Raw genomic sequence first — 7,500 nt, forward strand, 5'->3', positions numbered from 1 at the left:
TTTGCGTTTCAGTATATATATATATATATATATATATATATATATATATATATATATATATATATATATATATATATATATATATATATATATATATATATATATATATATATATATACATATACATGTTGTTACGAGTTTGGGAATTTGATTGCACACAACATTCAGGTTCCTTTAGTCAGTTATGTCGATAAGTGCTTGTTCCCTAGATAGCTCACCTTCCATTGTTTAATGGGCAGAAATCGATTAAGTGTGCTGTGATTCAATTTAATAGTTAGGGAGCGATCATAACACAATGGAGATGCCCCTCCCCCTCTTCTGCGAAGAGGAAGAAAAGCCCTCCCGTCCTGTGATTCATGACGTCAACAACTCCCACCCGTGGTTGAGCGGGGGATGGAGCACGAGGGCATGAGTCATGCCGGGAGCAGGGGAGGGGGCCGATAAGAATAAAGAAGAGATCGTCTGCTTTGTTTGGGTTGGTTTTTTCAGTCGTAGGCCTTCGAATTCTGCTTGGCTTGGGTTAGGGAGGAGGCTTCTTGAAGGCTTTCTGCTTTGGCTTGGCTTTTAGTAAGGTTTTTGCTTCGGCTTGGCTTTTAGCAGGCCTTTGGGTTCTGCTTGGCGAGGGTTGAGACTTTTGTTCAGTGAGCTTCGGTTTTGCTTGGCGAGGTGGAGACTTTTTGGAGAGCTTTTTGCTTCGGCTTGGCTTTTCAACAGGCCTTCGGGTTCTGCTCGGCTCGGAGTTCTTGGTCCTCGCTTTGTTCATTGGAAGAGAGTTGAGCTGGTTGCTCGGCTTGAGCTGCTGGTGGTGGCTTCTTGCTCTTGGTTCGTGTTGAGAGGCTTTGTTCATCGGAAGAGAGTTGAGCTGGTTGCTCTGCTGGCTCTTCTTGGTTCGTGGAGCTCTTTGTTCTCCGCTTGGTTCCCGGCTTGGTGCGACTCATCGGCCTCATCTTGGAGGTGGTTCTTCGAGATAGCGACGCATCGACGGGGAGGATCGGCGCCTCGTCTGACCTGCACGTGTTCAGAAGCGAGAGAGGATTCGCTGGAGCTCGGGAAGGATCGCGGCTCACGGCGATTGGATCCAGCTCGCTCTCGCTGGAGCCCTGGTCCGAACAACTTGAAGACCACACGAGGTGGAGAGGTTCGAGATAGGTTCTGGGTTTCACCTCATCTGTCCCTCCGAGCTGGAGTCCATTATTAAAGGCATCAGCCACCATTTCTTGGGCGTGTTTGTGTGTGCGCACGTGTGTCCGTGGGCCCGTCTAATAAGTTGGAAACTGTTAAGTGCTTTGTGTTCTGTAAATGATTGCACTGTATTTCGTATAGTCGGTATAGTTCTGCTCTTACGTGCTTCCCTAGTTCCTCATTATTATTAATAAATACCCCAATTGTTAAATGTTTTCAGCTCGTCGCGTCGATTCTTTCATTGACTGAGCATTTCGTGTGTTGGGAGTTAGAAAGCCGTTGGTTTGCCATAAAAGGGAGACATTCGGACCGACGGTTCTCGGCGATTAAGCCGCTCGGAATCGCGCATGGGACAGGCTCGCTTAAGCAGCTTGTTCCGTACGAGTTCCGTCGAGGGTGGAATATCCCGGTAGTTGGATCACGTGGGTATTTAGGTAAATTGAAGATTGGCAATCGACCCTACCCCACGTGGTCTGCCCATTGGCGTATTTCGGTTCTTGCACAAGGACCCGTCGGCCTCAGAGTTATCCGGGCGGCGATTTATATTCTGGGCGATCGGTCGGGCCGACTCGTCTTGTGGCCCCGTCAGAGCGGTCGGCTCGCGGCCGACGCACAGGCATCGCAACAATACATATATATATATATATATATATATATATATATATATATATATATATATATATATATATATATATATATATATATATATATATATATATACACATTAGGGTGGTCCAAAAAAAATAAATTCAAAAATATCATCGTTGTACCCTCCAATGTTTTTCATTTTTCCATGAATATCATTATTTTAAAATATCTTTGGAATCAAACAATATTAAAAGGTGGCTCAATGCATTTGAAAAGTTCAAATTTAATGCCTAAAACCATGAAAATAGTACAATGGTGGCAAGTACAAATATCATGATAGAATCATGAAACTGTAACCATAAGGCGATTTTCATATGTTATTGCCATCATTACAAATGTTAACAATGTCACAAAAGGTTTTACGGGTGCTACAAGGCAGTGATTGATGCTCATTGGACGAATACCTGTGATAGCTACTATGATATAATAAACAGCAATCTAACATACAGTAAGACGACGATTAAAATATAACTGGCCATTCTGGCAACCATGCAAAATCTTAATTTGGTCACTGGTCATTAGCAAGATTACATAATAGAACATATTCAGATAGTCTTAAGGACTGATTTATTTGGTATGGGAAACTGTGCTCGATGCTGTGAGACCACCTGCAGCAAATACTGCTCCTGATCCTCATTCTTTGTGATGGTGTCATTGAAATCTTGTGTGAGTTTCACACCCCTTTCTGCTACATCATTGACTACTCTCAAACTGTCAACACATTTTTTAGCAGCTTGAAACTGTTCAGAGACCCCCCATTGTTCAGGATCATTTAATATTAGAAATTCAGTTCAGGTCAGGTCAGGTATGGGAGCATGTGCCAGAACAGCACGTCGCTGCGTCCACTTTCCACTGGTACTCCAGGGGCCTCCGTCTGGCCATCCCCCAGGCAGATGCCAGGCCCATCCCCATCTCCTTGAGATGATGGTCAACCTGTTGCAACCATGAGGCACGTGGTCGACCCACTGGCCTCCTCCACTCATGAGACTCCCTCGCTGAGAGAATCTGGTGAGCAGGATCAGTCAGGAAAACGAGCCACATGTCCATACAGCCACAACTGACGCTCACGGACTATGCAGGTAACAAATCTCATCCGAGTCTCTCTCAGCAACCGCTCGTTGGACACAAAATCCGACCAGCGATAGCCAAGGATTCTCCGAAGAGACCTGGTACCAAAGGAATGAAGTCTCCGTCTCAGATCCTTGGTCAGAGTCCAAGTCTCGCACCCATAGAGCAAGACTGGAAGTACCAAGGACCTGAAGACTCGGACTTTCGTCCTCCCGCACAGGTACCGGCAGCGCCACACCCCATGATCCAGTGAATCCATGACTCCCCAGGCCCGACCCAGACGTCTATTGACCTCTGACTCGCAGCCAGCAGAGACATGAATATCACTGCCAAGGTAAGTGAATCTCTCCACGACCTCAACATCCTCACCACAAACAGACACAGACAGGACAGCAGCATCCAAGATGTCACCGAAAGCCTGGATCTTAGTTTTGACCCAAGAAACCCATAATCCCAACGGCTCCGACTCCTCATTCAGCACCTCGAGGGCCCCCAAGAGGATGTCTAAAGTCTCCGCAAAGATGACTGCATCATCTGCAAAGTCAAGGTCCGAGATCTTGACATTCCCAAATGACGCACCGCAACTTGATCTCTCCGACATCCTCCCGAGAATCCAGTCCATACAAGTGCTGAAAAGTGTGGGGGCAAGTACACATCCCTGACGAACTCCAGTAACAACTGGAAATAAGTCAGAGATGGTACCACCACACTTCACAGCACTCTCAGTACCAGAGTAGAGTTCAGACATCAGATCGATCAGTTTTGGTGGCACCCCACGAAGCCCAAGAATCCTTCAGAGGACATCCCGATTCACTGAATCGAACGCTTTACAGAGATCAACATAGGCTGCAAGCAGCCCCTGCCGAAACTCTCGTCTGCGTTCGGTGAGGACACGAAGTGCAAGGATACGGTCAATCGTTGACCTCTTTGGTGTAAAGCCTGACTGCTCTGGACGCTGGTGCTCAAGCAGATGGTGGCGAACCCTATCGAGAATTATCCGAGCAAAGACCTTGCCCGGCACTGAGAGCAGCGTCACCCCTCGGTAGTTTTTGCAGTCTTGGCGATCACCCTTCCCTTTCCAGAGAGGGACAACAAGGCCCCTCTTCCAGTCAGTTGGGATGATGCCTGTGTTCCAGGCAGAGCACAAAACTGCATGCAACGACACGAGTGCAGCATTTCCACCAGCCTTGAGAAGTTCGGCATGGATGCCACAGATCCCTGGAGCTTTGCCCCGTTTCAACTGGTTCACCGCAGCCCGTGTTTCCACAAGCGTAGGTGGACCACAGTTGATTCGAGGGTCAGCAACAGGGATTGTAACACCCTTGACGTCCAACTCGACAGTTGGGGGATCAGCCTGGTACAACCGCTCAAAGTAACCGGCCCAGCGGGCCTTCACTTCAGACTCCTCTGTCAAGAGCCTACCACTCTCTGCTCGAACTGTAGTGCTCCGAGGGATGGGCTTGGATGAACGTAATGCACGAATTCCCCTGTAAGCGGGACGAGAATCACCTGTCCACAGGTGATGCTCTACCCCCTCACAGTTCCTCGCACATAGGCCTCCTTGTCCACCCTCAGTGCACGTACAGTTTTACGCCTCAGCTCCCTGAACAGCTCAGCTCTGCCATTCAGCCTGGCCCTGCGACTCTGGTCAATGGTATCCAGTGTCCCTTGAGAGACAAAATTCTTCTTTGCCCTGCGGTGAGCTCCAAGGCATCCACCGGCAACATCAAGGACGGTGGTCTTGAAGGCGCTCCACAACTCTTCAGGACCCCCCAAAGCATCCAGACCCCCCAAGTGTCCACTCAGCCTGTTCGCAAACTCCTCAGCTACTCTCTCATCCCTGAGCTTGGCAACATCCAGTCTCAGCTGGGATGGTACCATTCTCCAGGATTTAAGGTGCAGCTTTAGAGTTGCTACAACAAGCCTGTGGTCAGTATTGAGGAACTGAGCACTCCGGTAGACCCTGCAGTTCTGGATCATCCTCCAACGACCGTCAATGAGGACATGGTCAATCTCCTTTGCCACACCGCCAGCGTTGGAATACCAAGTCCAGCGATGAGCTTGTGGGCGCTGAAACCATGAACCAGACACCCTAAGTCCATGACTTCTTGCAAAGTCAAGGAACTTAGTGCTATTCTGGTTCATAGTTCCTGACCCATGGGGACCAACACACAGCTCATAACCGTCCCTATCAGTTCCAGTCGATGCATTGAAATCCCCCAAGACTAGAATTGTATCTCGTCTGGGGCACTGATCAAACACAGACTCGAGTGTGGCGTAGAATGCATCCTTCACGGTGAGATCACTCGCCTCAGTCGGAGCATAAACAGAGACCAGGGAAATGACACCTAAGGAGTGACGAATCCTTAATCTCATAATACGCTCGTTGACCGGTGTTACCTCAATTATCATTGGGGTCAGCTTATTGGACACAGCTACAGCAACTCCTTGGGTATGGTAACCATCAGAGCGACCAGACCAATAGTAGGTGTAACCACCCACCATTATCTCGCCGCAATCCGGTCTCCGAACCTCAGAGAGAGCTGCAATCCCGATGTCCAAACGCTTGAGCTCAGATGATAACAGAGACAGGTGATCATCCTCTCTTAGGGATAGGACATTCCAGGCACCCACCCGAAGGGACCGCCTCAGGTTAACCCAAGGAGACCGCCGTCTGGTGGACGACACCTCAGCACCACTCCGACACACTCTCCCGCAATCTGACCCAGGGATGTTACCCCGTGGTTTCCCTCCTATCAAAGATTGGGGGTCCCGAAGGCTTTGCCCCAATCCCGTCATCCGGTGAGCTACCCTGCGAAGGGAAGCTGCACAGGAGGTACTCCCACGGAGTGGGTTTTCAGATTTTTTTGCGTTTTTGCGTTTTGCGGAATGAAGGGTTTTACGGTGGCCGGAGTGCAAATCCTGCCACCAACCTCCTAATAAGAAGTGACCCAACTGCAGGAGGACGTCCGCAGACACAGTTGGGCACTAGATATGGATGGCCGTTGGCTCACAAGGAGCTCCTCCGCCCTTTGACAGGTTTTGTTTTTAATCCTGCTGGGTGTCCATATCCAAACACCCTCCTCACCAGAAACCTGGTGGGGGAGACGGTTTAGTCGCCGACAAACCGACCATGGAACAGGTTAGTACAGGTTTACATGGTACCTGTAGCAGGTCACAGATCGAACCTGACCTGACAGAGTTTTAAGGATTTCAAAAAAACCGCAGAGTTGAAGCTTTCCTGTAACTTTTGCTTCTCCTCCTTATCAGTTTTTGTCTGTTCTGTTATCTTTCTCTTCAATTTTCTCTCTTATTTTTTGGCCAGCTTAATATCTAGTCCACTCATACGAGGTGTGTTCAAAAAGTATCCAACCTTAATTTTTCGTGCGTAAACAAATGAAGCTAGGGAGGCGTGGTTTGGTGCACGTATGTCGGCGATCCTAATTTGAATGCGTGAATATTTCCCCGCCTGCAGAAGATGTCAGTCGCCGACAGACCGCCGATGAGTGAGGAAGTGTAAGTGAGCGCCGTCAGATTTTCGTTTTTGACAAAATGACGGAAAAACTTGAACAACGCTACTGCATCAAATTTTGTGTATAGCTTGGCGATTCCCAAGTGGAAATTATCCGCAAGATTCAACAGGCCTTCGGGAACAAAGCAATGGGCACCACACAGATAAAAGAGTGGTACAACCGCTTCAAAGATGGTCGCACATCAGTGGAAAGTGAAGCACGTTCTGGTAGGCCCTCAACATCCCGAAATGAGATCGTCATTGACCAAGTAAGGAACCTGCTGATGCAGGATCGTCGAATCACGATCAGAGAACTTGCAGACGAGGCGGGCGTCAGCATTGGATCCGTTCATTCCATTGTGACTGAGGATTTGGGCTTAAGGAGAATCTCAGCGAAGTTCGTGCTAAAGCTGCTAACGATCGAGCAGAAGTAACTCCGTTTGGAGATCGCACAGGACATGCTGGAGACTGTGAACAGCGATCCCAACTTCTTCAACACAGTGATCACTGGCAATGAGACCACAGTGATCCGTCATTTTGTCAAAAACGAAAATCCGACGGCGCTCAGTTACACTTCCTCACTCATTGGCGGTCTGTCGGCGACTGACAGCTTCTGCAGGTGGAAAATATTCACGCATACGAATTAGGATCGCCTACATACGTGCACCAAACCACGCCTCCCTAGCTTCATTTGTTTACACACGAAAAATTAAGGCTGGATACCTTTTGAACACACGTCGTATATCCATTCCTTTCATTTCTCTGAGCAGTCAAAAAGGCCTTGTCCTTGGGAATCTGGATAAGTGTCATAGCATTAGCATGAGCTATATCAAACAATTTATCAATTTCTTCTTCGAATGTTATTTTGTTTGCGCGTTGAGTTTTGGTTTGTCTCTTTTCATTTTTCAGAAGTTTTTTCCATCTATGAAACAAGTTGTCCAGTGTTTCAATAGCATTTCGTTCAATAGTTGTAGGAATACAAGCCACATCCCACATCTTCGAAACCTCTCGTACAGCAAACCTTGCACTTTCCCTTACTGTCATGTTTTCACTTTTATGCTTGTGGAAGAACAAAGATAACACTTGTCGTG

Source organism: Eptatretus burgeri, chromosome 1 (assembly GCF_056783735.1).
Source record: "Eptatretus burgeri isolate ZD-2024b chromosome 1, Ebu_testis_v1, whole genome shotgun sequence".
Taxonomy (NCBI): domain Eukaryota; kingdom Metazoa; phylum Chordata; class Myxini; order Myxiniformes; family Myxinidae; genus Eptatretus; species Eptatretus burgeri.